Source organism: Pelodiscus sinensis, chromosome 32, assembly GCF_052426305.1.
Source record: "Pelodiscus sinensis isolate ZL-2025 chromosome 32, ASM5242630v1, whole genome shotgun sequence".
In the NCBI taxonomy this organism is placed as follows: Eukaryota; Metazoa; Chordata; order Testudines; family Trionychidae; genus Pelodiscus; species Pelodiscus sinensis.
This window is the reverse complement of record NC_143083.1, coordinates 3,035,518-3,047,500: the sequence shown is the minus strand read 5'-3', so window position 1 is coordinate 3,047,500 and position 11,983 is coordinate 3,035,518.

Sequence of the window (11,983 nt, the reverse complement as noted above, 5' to 3'; positions counted from 1 at the left end):
GATCCAGATTCAGACGCCCTTCCAGCTCAGAGGGGGAACCAAATCTGGATGGGTCCCGGCCCCGCTCAGGCCACGACATTAAAGAAGGCCCTCTGGGTTCTCCTGCCTTTTTGCAAAGCCAGACCCCAGACAAAGGCCCCAACATGGACCTGACAAGCCTCATCATCTCGGCAGAGGACACGTCAAATTGTGGGTGCAGCCTCCTTCCCCCGTGATTGGCGCCGAGTAGCTCCCCGCTCCCCACCCCCTTGCTCCCCCCATCCTCCTTGGGCTTTGTCAAAGCACATTTCCCAATTAAAGGATAAAAATATTCCATTCCTGACTCCATGCGCTATTGATTTTGCCTGTAGCTGTGTCTCTGAGTGTGGGGGGAGGCATGGGAGGGGGGAGGGAAGAGAAGTAAAGGGCTGTAGGCAGCGAGTTAGACTCCTTCCCACCTCCACCCCTTTATTATTATTGTTATTATTCATCCCTGTGAAAAGCACCTAGCAGAACTGGTTAGCCCAGCTGACCACCAATAGAGAACAGGCGATCGATACTTAATTGACACAGGCTGGGCAGCGGTGAGCAGGGATTGGAGATGGGGGAGGCGGGGTGGGAGGGGGGATTTGGAAAGGAGGGAGGGGAGGAAGAAGGAAGGAACAAAAGGCAGGGAACGGGAGGAGAGGGAAAAAGAGGGGAGAGGAGTTATGAAAAATAAATCAAAGGGGGCCGAGGCGGTGGGAGAGAAAGAAAGAAAGAAAGAAAGAAAGAAAGAAAGAAAGAAAGAAAGAAAGAAAGAAAGAAAGAAGTTATGGTGATTATATATCTCACGGCATCCCTGCCCAGTCCCATGCCTCAGCGTCGTACACACACACCGGGGCAGCAGTGAAGGTGTGATTGTAGCAGGTATTTCCTTGGCTCCCCCTCCAACCCCTACTGCTTAGCATGATGTTTCCTGGACCTGTTTTGGCACGTCGGGTGCCTGGCCTCACAGCTATTGGAGACAGCACCCCAGTCACCTGCTCTGCCCCCACCACGCCCCCCAGAGACCTGCCCCAAAGAGAGAAGCATGCGGCTGGTGGCCATATCCGAGCCCCATGCTCTGTCATTGCGGGTAAGATGGGCAGGGGTGTATAGGGCTAATGCCCTAGTGAAACACTCCCCCCACCCTATGACCCAAGGAAAACAGTTCAGGCCTTCCAGGCCCTCTTCTTCTCTCCCGTACGCCCAGCTGACCTCAGTGGTGTTACCGCTGACTGCCAGCCATGTGAGCCAATGGAGAGTCAGGTAGTGAGATTGCTCCATGCTCTCCCGCATGCTGCAGTGGTTCAGCCTGGGTGCTCCGGGTATGCTCACATCTCTCCCACCCAACCACCTTGCTCACAGGTGCACGTTCGCCCCACCTTCCATACAGCTCGCCAGCCCCCTTGGCCACAGGATCCACCGCCACAGGAAGGGACCCAGCCCTACGGCTCGGGATGGAAAGGAGAGCCACGCCTGTAGGGATCTCCTAGTGACCAGCTCCGAGACAAATAACATCTCCGGTTTCCATAGGTCTGTCTTGTCCCAAAGTGGGTTAGCCATCCCTGCTGTCCTGACACTAGCTTACAAGTGAAGAGACCCTGGGCCTCAAGTCCCTGCTCACTACAGTCACTGTGTGACCTTGTCCAGTCAAGTAGCCTCTCTGTGCCTCAGTTTCTCCATCTGTACAATGGGGTAATAGCCCTTCCCTACTGCACCGTGATGCAGGGAGGGTGAATACATTTACGGTCAAGATAAGCTGCATGCTCCTTGCTAGGCAGAGACCATGGATTGGAACAGTGACCATGAATGGAAACAGTCAGGCTTTCCCCATCGTCCAGATGGCAGACTCACTCCGACAGGAGTTCAACTGTGGTTCTTCAGCACCAAAGAGCAAACTACAACCCCTTGACCTAGGGGAGTAACACTGGCAGCAGTGGTAGGTTGTTATCCTGTATGTGACCAAACTAATGCAGGGAACATCGCTCCATGCTGTACTTGTGTATTACATTAGCAGCCCCAGAACAACCCCAGCCTTTGTCTCCTTGCACAGCAATGAGCACACGGGGGGAGAGGGGGCCACTCAAATAAATATTAGAGGTTCACCTTGTCAAGTGATGGTCCTTCCAGTCCTGCTGTTGCAGGTTCATAGACAGAGACGTGGCCGAGTGGGGTAAGGCAGAGGGCTGGGAGAAGAGGCCGAATTGCAGAAGAGGAGTCTAGTCTGACGACAGTGGAGTCTAGGCCCAGGAGAAGGGGGCTATAGAGGTGTATGGACTGGCTATGGGTGCTGGAAGCTCTGGCCCGTCTCCAAACCCTCACTTGCTCTCTCATCTGTAAGGTTTGGCCACCAGGTCCTGTGAAGCCGTGTTGGAGCTGGCAAGCCCAGGCTCTACGCAGCCGGTGGAAGAGCAGACGCAGCAAACAACGAGGGAAGAGCAAAGTCCTTTTGAGTGAAAGCTGCAGGATTGAAGAAGTATTTTAGCTGTGCCAGGATAGGAATGGAGGAGCCCAAATCCCATCGGAGCTGAGTTCCTAACTCCCTTAGGCTCCCACAGCCAGGACACTGTTGAAGCACATGGGATTTTTGACCACCCCACAGCACACGAGACGGACAAATGAGAAGGAATGCATTGACACGAGGCCTCTGCCAGGCCAGAGCGGGGAGAGGGTGGTTTGAAAGCCAGCGGAAGGCAGGTCCTGAGCCTCTCTCGGGCTGGTTGTGCAGGAGATAGCTGGCCTGGAAGCCAGGACACCTGTTGCTCTTCAAAGGATGGGGAGGGAAACAGGAAACCCTTGTGTGGGGACCAGTTACTGGGCTCAATGATGCTCCAGTCCATGGCTCTGCCTGGTACCAGCCTGTGCAACATGGGGACGAGCTACCTGCCTCACAAGCTTGCGAGATTCAGCAGCCGGCCTTGCCAGCCCTCCCAGCTGGCTTCAAGGGGTGTTTCCACGCAGGGAGAGCCTGCAAGGCCAACCCCCTGGGAAGGGGCACCCCGGAGGCCTACCTCCTCCCTGGCTCCTCCGGCCCTGAGTGCCGCAGCTCCCATGGGCAAAGCCAGCTGGGTTTGGGCAAAGCATCTCGAGATGCCACCGAAACACTGCTCCAGATGGCCGCCGCCTTCCCCCCCAGGCCCCTCAGGCAGAGGCATTTCGGCAGCCAGGCATGAGTTCCCCCTTGTGAGCCATGGGCCGGGGAGGATGGAACGCAGCCGGGCCTTTTCCACACGCGCTGCCGAAGGCCTACAGACAGGGAAGGCCGCTATATTTCACTTCCCTCAGCTCAGGCCTAAGAAGGCCACTGCGGGGGGGCAAAGACCAGCGTTCAAGCCCCACCACGGCTGCGTTCCGACCTGATTCGGGGCAGGGAATCTCATTGCGGGCCCTGCCCTGTCACTCTTGATCTACAACACGTCAGCCTTAAAAGGATCTTCTCCGTCTCCTTAAACAATATATTACCGCTGTCCATTATTCCCATTAATGCATAAAAAATCATTAGGCATTTCTATGGAGACTCATTGCCATAGACACAGGCTTCCAAATGCTCTCCCAGCATTAAGCGGCCAAAGTAAACTGCAGGAGATTTCTGCGGTAATGCCCTCTCCTTTCTCACCCCCCTCCCCACAAGCCACCCCTCCCTGATCGCCCCTTTCTCTCTTCCCTCGATCAATTTTATGATGCCTGCCTGGGGTTCGTTAATGTTTCCGGAATGTCTCTCTGCTCTGTTTAAAAATTCTTAATTAAGCAAGGTTTTTTTGTTTACACTTGAACTAATTACACTTTTAAACCCAACAATAAAACATCAGCGCTGGGCCATTAGGGCCCAATGAGGCCGGGCAATTCACGGGGAGATAGGAGGGCAGGAGATGCAGCCACTCTGCCTAGTTTCGCTCAAGAGGATGCCCGCTTCTTAGCCTGGCTCCGGCTGGCGAGAGGGACAATGGTACCAGCGGCCAGATGTCCTCTTAATCTCTTCTTCATTTCCTCCCAGATGCTCTCTTTCCCAGATAAGGGCCCAGCGAGTGGGTGGAAGGATTGATCCTTCCTCTGCAAAGGCCCATCTTGATTCATCACACATGAGTTCTCCGCAGCTAAATCCTAGGTACGAGCCGAGGGACCGGCCCGCCTGGCGCCATGGGATTAAATCATTCCAGGAAATCAAGGCTTAGAGAGCAGGACCAGTATGGCTAGAGAATTGTCTCAGCAAAAGGAAGGGCCGGAAGACCCTGTGCTTGGGACATTTCAGACAGGGCTGGATGGAGCATGAGGGAACGGTCCCTCTCTGGCTGAAGAGTGAGGTGATGGACGCAATGACAGTCAATAGAACTTGTCTACTCCCAGTGTCAAAGAGACGCACCATGACCTGGTGGCAAGGTTCCTGACTGGGAGTCAGGAAGCCGAGGCCTGTCCACGACCTGCGGTAAGTCAATTTTCTTCACAGCCTTTGGGGACCAAGTTCTTTGGAGTCGAGACGGTCTCTGGGTATGAGGCGGTGCAACTGGCCCCTTGAGCTGGCCATCTAGGTGCGACTGTTCATGCCACTTCCCCTTTTCCCAAGTGTCTCCTTGAATCTCCTCCAGGATGATAATGGGGCACAGGAGAGGAGGTGTTGGCCGCTGTGCAGTCAGGCGTTGCAGGGCATCAGTTATCTTTCACCACCAACACCCTGGGGCCTACTCCTGAAAACCTCCTCGAGAACCGTGGGGGAAGGGCAGGCCTCAGCCGCTCGTCTGTGGTGGCTTCTCTGTGGTTGGCAGAGCCGTTGACCTTCAGATGAATAACCACCAAGATGGCATCTCATGCTTTCCTTCTCCAGCGGGGAGCTTGTTCCTAATTCGCTGCCCCTGTGGGGTGCCTCCCAGGACTGTTGGCTGTAAACTTGCCTTCCTAGGGCTAGCGCCTCACAAATAGCCTTGGGGAAGAAGGACACATACTCTTACTGGTTCATCGGATGGGTCGGAGGGAAGTTAGCCCCTCGTGAATTGACAGCACTGGAATCTCTGTTGATGCAGCCTGGGCAGGAGCGAAAAACATTTCTTCCATCTCAACCTGCCTTGACTCTGCCCTGGAGGACCATCGCAATGGGGGAGAGGGAAATGTAGCCCCCACTGGCATTACCCTTCCTGGGCTTCTCTGCTGAAGCCACCAACCCCGTGAGGTAGGAGGAGAGATCTGTGCTTTCCATGGTGGTTGGTTATGTGACCTTCACCATGTGGGGCTGGCTTGAGGCCCACCAAACTCATTACACCCCCCCGCCTCCATGTGATGACATTGACTGTAACCAGCTCACCTGCTAGAGGCTGGAGGACCAAAGCGTGGCATTCCATGGGGCAGCTCCTGACATTTTCCTATGGCGCCTGCGCTTGAGCTCCTGCATTTGGCCCCATAGATCTCCCCCAGACTGGACCAAAGTGAGTGTTCTCAAGGTCAAAGGCTCTGGGTCAGTCGCATCATCTGGTCTCCTCTCCAACTCCTCACTTTTAAGGGACCATCAACCTGTTGCTTTGATTTTGGAATCTTCGTAGTTTTCAGGGCTCAGCTGAGATAGAATGAGAGAATTAGAAGAGCTGCCATAACTGGGTCAGACCAATGGTCCATCTAGCCCAGTAGCCAGTCTCCAACAGGGTCAAAACCAGAACTTCAGGGGGAATGTCCAGTACAGGGCAGTTGGAATGGTCCACCCTGTCTTTCCCTCTTGGTTTCTACCAGCGAGAGGTACAAGGACACCCAGAACATGGGGTTGCCTCCCTGACCGTCTTGGCTATTAGCTGTTGCACTTACCCACTTAAGTGTCTAGACTACAGGGTTTTGTCGACAAAAGTGGACTCTTGTCAACAAAACTATACCTGCATCCACACTGCCTTTGAGTTATGTCGACGTATGTAAACCTCATTCTACGAGGAATAACACCTTTTGTTGACAGAGTTCTGTCGCTAGAAGGCATTACTACATCTACACTGTCCTTTGCGTCCACACTGTTATGTCGACAAAGCATCTTGCTTTGTCGACAGAACTGGCTGTAGTCTGGACACTCTTTGTCGACAGAAGCTTTGTCGACAGTATCTGTCGACAAAACTTCTGTCAACAAAACCCTGTAGTCTAGACGTACCCTTACTTTTTAACCCAGTTATACTTTTGGTCTTCCCGACATCCTTTGGCAAGGAGTTCCACAGGATCACTGAGCATTAATCATATTGTGGGAAAGGGTAAATAACATTTCTCTACTCACTTTTCCCACATCCTTTATGATTTTATAGACCTCTATCATGTATCCCCTGCACCATGTCTTTTCCAAGCTGAAGAGCCCTAATCATGGTAACTTTTCCTCATATAAAAGCCATTCCATGATCATCTTTGTTGCCCTTTTCTGAATCTTTTCCAGTCCCATTATATCTGGTTTGAGACTGGGTGGCCAGAACTGAACATAGTATTCAAGGGGTGGGCAGGCATGGGTTTACATTGTGGCATCATGATCATTTATCTCTTGTTTTCCGTCCCTTTCCTAACAGAGCTGAACATTCTGTTCACTTTTTTGACAGCTGCTGCACCTTGAGCTGAAGCTTTCAGAGAACTACGCAGGGTGACTCCAAGATCTCTTTTTTGAGTGGTAACAGCTAATGTAGACCCCATCATTATTCATGTGTATTTGGGATTATTTTTCCCCGATGTGCCAATGCTGAATTTCATCTGCCCTTGTGTTGCTCTGTCACCCAGTTCTGCGAAATCCCTTTGTAACTCTTTGCACTCAGCTTTGGACTTAACTCTCTTGAGTAATTTTGTAGCATCCGCAAACTCCATCATTGTTCACTCCCTTTTCCGGGTCAGTAACTAATATGTTGAGCAGCACAAGTCTCAGTCAGATGCTTGGGGGACCCTGCTTTTTAGCCTCTCTTCATTTTGAAAACTGACCATTTATTTCTACCCTTTGTTTTCTAACTTTTAACCAGTTACAGATCCACGAGAGCCTCCTTTTTATCCCAGTAATGATTTAGTTCCTTTAAAAACGTTTGGGGAGGGACCTTGTCAAAGGCTTTCTGAAAAATCAAGTACACCGTATCCACTGGATCCCTCTTGCCCACATGCTTGTTGATACCTTCAAAAATTTCTAATTGATTGGAGAGGCAGGATTGCCCTGTACAATAGCTATGTTGCTTCTTCCCAAACAGATCGGCTACGTCTAAACTGGCATGATTTTCTGCAAATGCTTTTAACGGAAAAGTTTTCCGTTAAAAGCATTTGCGGAAAAGAGTGTCTAGATTGGCACAGACACTTTTCCGCAAAAGCACTTTTTGCGGAAAAGCGTCCGTGCCAATCTAGACGCGCTTTTGCACAAAAAAGCCCCGATTGCCATTTTTGCGATTGGGGCTTTTTTGCACAAAACAAATCTGAGCTGTCTACATTGGCCCTTTTGCTCAAAAGCTTTGCGCAAAAGGGACTTTTGCCCGAACGGGAGCAGCATAGTATTCCCATAAGAAGCACTGATCTCAGACAGTAGGAAGTCAGTGTTCTTGTGGAAATTCAAGCGGCCAGTATAGACAGCTGGCAAGCTTTTCTGCAAAAGCAATTGCTTTTGCGGAAAAATTTGCCAGTCTAGACACAGTCATCATGTTTATTTGTTTCTATGCACCTGATAATTCTGTTCTTCCCTTCCTTTGTCCCCCATTCACTCTCTGCTGTCTGCCAGCTGCATCTCCTGTTAACCTCTCGGTCCATCCCTTCATCTTTCCAGCCTTTCTTCTGATTCAGCCAAAGACATGTCAGAGCTGGACATGGGCTGGAAGCAGCTTGTTTGCTTTGTGCAGGTCCCCTGCCTGCCTGAAGCGGACTTTGCTGTGGGAGTTGTGTGTGCAAAACCAAATTCCCTGGGCTGCCCGAAAGCCCGGGAGAGACAGATCCAGATCATAAATGGTTGGATGTTATTTCTCAAAGCTACTTGTCAACAGAAAAAATGTTTTCTCCTCTAAAAATGCCAGGGAAACACCAGGGGTTATTTTTGTCCAAATATTTGGGGGTTTGTCAAGAACCCAAAAGGCCCCCAAACCTGAGAATGTTTCAGTTTGGGGCCAAATTTTTCAGAGTTTGATTAAACATTCTGAAGAAAAAGGCATTCTGGCCTTTGGCTCCCCTCTCCCCATCGCTGTGCCGGGCTGTCAGGTCTCAAGCCCAGGGCAGTTTCCACTAACAGGCAGATGGGGAACCTGGCCAGGCAGAGATAATTGTTTACAGTCCTGTAAATCCCTCTGCACCAAGCAGGCTATTCATGCTCAAGTAGCTCTGAAAACGCTGTACAAAGGTGGGCAAGTACCATTCTCCTTACAGATGGGAAACTGAGGCACGGAGCAGGGAAGTGAGTCACCCAAAGTCACACAGATGGTCAGAAACAGAACCTAGCAGTGCTGGCTTCCAGCCCCCTTACTCGTGTTCTAACCACTAGACAGTGCTGTCTATTCTGCATGAGAACCAAACTTCTGACACCAACCAGTGTGATTTTTGGCCTATTTCTTTGTTTCGCACTAGGATTTTTCGGAGGGACTAACAGGGCTGCCACCCGTGAGTAAGGACTGCAAGGACAGGGTTGTAGGTGGGAGGGGGAAAGAGAAAGGAGTTTGCCACTCTGTACCTCAGTATTCACATCTGTAAAATGGAGCTAATAGCATTTGCCTGCCTTGCAGGTAGTTCCCCCAGCTCAGAGGTTACATCAATGCACAGTGGTCCCTCAAGCACAATCAGCAAGAGGGGCTAAGCATAACATGCTCCTTTCTGGCTCGCTCTTAGGTCAGTCTCTGAGCTCAGAGATACAGGTCCCCATCCAAAGGATGCTGCTCGTTCCAAGGGAGTCACTCCCAATTTTCACCCCTGACTCGGAGATCAGGATATGCCCACTCTGGATATAAGACACTGGCACTATAGCGAGTCATGCTAGCTCCCCCTCTATAGGGCAGGAAGGTAACTTTGGCCAGGCAGTCACATAGGCCTGGGTAAGCATGGATTGTCATTACATAACACAAACACACACACACACTCACACACACACACCAGCTGCACAACACTCCCCAACTAAACACGGTTGCCTCTGCTGGGACTCAGGTGCTGGGCAGAGGGGCAGTGAATGTCCCCTGCTTAGGGAAAGGAATAGAGTCCCTTCAAAAAGGCCAGTATCCTCCCAGTCGGAGCAGAGAAACCTGTAGTTGCAGCAGATCAGCTGGGCTGGACTTTTCCTCAGCCAGAGGCTCCGGGGAGTGTGAACCATTGTGTCCCCGGTAAGGACGGGGCAGATCCAGCCTCACTCCCGCTTTGCGGCCGTGTTCCCAGGAATGAGGATGCTCCCAGGGCTATGACTCAAGCTAGCCACCAGGGAGTAAGGGCTTATGCGTGGAATCACTGGGCCAATGGTGGGATTGCAGGGTTCTCCTGGCCATGGCCCCGTGCTGCTGCCTCATCCCTGGGTGGTGCCGGATTTATGCACAAGCCAAATAAGCTTCATTTTAGGGCCTCAGATGATGAGGGGTCTTTAAATATGAAAAATGTCTAGTTTTTAGGTGCATCCTTGCCTATGCACTGGTATATATGCCACATGGGCGGCGCGTTGTCTATACTGGCCAGACTCCTGAGAGTGTGTCAGCCTGACTGTATGTCAGCCTGGCTCCCGGACAGCCAAGGAAGACTGGGAGCCACACAGTGCTGCAGCCCTGGGATTGGTTGTTGAAGGGGCGTAGTCTCAGGGGAAGGGTGTGGCTTCAGACGGAAAGGGCGAGGCTTCAGCCGCCGCCCGTGGTATGCCAATATAAAACTTTATTATTTCTATTTAATTGCCCTTTCTGTTAGAATAATACATTAGCTTTAATGATGCTCTGGGGCTTCTTCAACTTGACGTAGCTTAGGGCCACAGCATGTCTTCATCTAGCCCTGCCCCTGGGGGACTGGGAGCATAAACTCTGTCAAATTAAGCGTAAAAATATAATGAGAAAAGCCAAAATGGAGTTTGAAGAACAGCTAGCCAAAAACTCAGAAAGTAATAGCAAAATGCTTTTTAAGTACATCAGAAACAGGAAGCCAGCTAAACAACCAGTGGGGCCCCTGGGCAATTGAGATGCTAAAGGAGCCCTCGAAGACGATGAAATCATTGCGGAGAAACTAAATGAATTCTTTGATTCGGGCTTCACGGCTGAGGAAATTGGAGAGATTCCCAAACTTGGGCCATTTTTTTTAGGTGACAAATCTGAGAAATTGTCCCAGATTGAGGTGTCACTAGAGGAGGTTTTGGAACAAATTGTTAAACTTAACAGTAACAAGTCACTGGTACCAAATGGCATTCAACCAAGAGTTCTAAAAGAACTCAAATGTGAAATTGCGGCACTATTAACTGTGGTTTGTAACCGATCCTTTAAATCAGCCTCTGTACCTAATGATTGGAAGACAGCTAATGTGACACCAATCTTTAAGAAGGGCTCTAGAGGTGGCCCTGGCAATTACAGACCTGTAAGTGTAACATCAGTACCAGGCAAATTAGTTGAAACTATAGTAAAGAATAAAATTATCAGACACATGGATGAACATAATTCGTTGGGGGAAGTCAACATGGTTTCTGTAAAGGGAAATCATGCCTTACTAATCTACTAGAGTCCTTTGAGGGGTTCAACAAACATGTGGATACGGGGGATCCAGTGGATATAGTGTACGTAGATTCCCAGAAAGCCTTTGACAAGGTCCCTCGCCAAAGGCTCTTAAGTAAAGTAAGTTGTCTTGAGATAAAAGGGAAAGTCCTCTCACTGATAACTGGTTAAAAGGCAAAAGACAAAGGCTAGGAATAAATGCTAAGTTTTCAGAGTGGAGAGAGATAACTAGGAGAGTTCCTGAAGGGTCCATACTAGGACGAGTCCTATTCAACCTGTTTAGAAATGAACTGGAGACAGGAGCAAACAGTGAGGTGGCAACATTTGCAGATGATACTAAACTGCTCAAGATAGTTAAGTCCAAAGCAGACTGTGAAGAGTTTCAAAAAGATCTCACAAAACTAGGTGATAGGGCAACAAAACGGCAAATGAAATTTAATGTTGATAAATGTAATGTACATTGGAAAACATAATCCCAAATATACATACAATATGATGGGGACCAATTTAGCTACAACTACTCAAGAGAGAGATCTTGGAGTCATTGTGGATAGTTCTCTGAAAATATCCACTCAGGGTAAGTCTAGACTACAGGGTTTTGTCAACAGAAGTTTTGTCGACAAATACTGTCGACAAAGCTTCTGTCGACAAAGAGGGTGTGTCTAGACTACAGAGTTTTGTCGACAAAAGTGGACTTTTGTCGACAAAACTATACCTGCGTCTACATTACCGCTGAGTTCTGTCGACATAACGTCGGCAGAACGCAGCAGTTTTGTCGACGCTGGTAAACCTCATTTTACGAGGCATAACGCCTTTTGTCGACAGAGTTCTGTCGACGGAAGGTGTTATTGCATGTAGGGTTGTGACTAGACTACAGGGTTTTGTCGACAAAGCAGCTTGCTTTGTCAACAGAACTGAATGTGTCTAGACGCTCTTTGTCGACAGATACTGTCGACAAAACTTCTGTCGACAAAAGCCTGTAGTCTAGACATACCCAGAGTGTCTAGACTACATCCAGTTCTGTCAACAAAGCAAGCCGCTTTGTCGACATAACAGTGTGGACGCAAAGGACAGTGTAGATGCAATAATGCTTTCTATCGACAGAACTCTGTCGATAAAAGGTATTATTCCTCGTAGAATGAGATTTACATATGTCAACAAAACTGCTGAGTTTTGTCGACGTTATGTCGACATAACTCAAAGGCAGTGTGGACGCAGGTATAGTTTTGTCGACAAAAGTCCGCTTTTGTCGACAAAACCCTGTAGTCTAGACACACCCTCAGTGTGCAGTGGCAGTCAAAAAAACCAAATAGAATGTTGGGACTCATTTAAAAAGGGACAGAGAATAAGACAGAGAATATTTT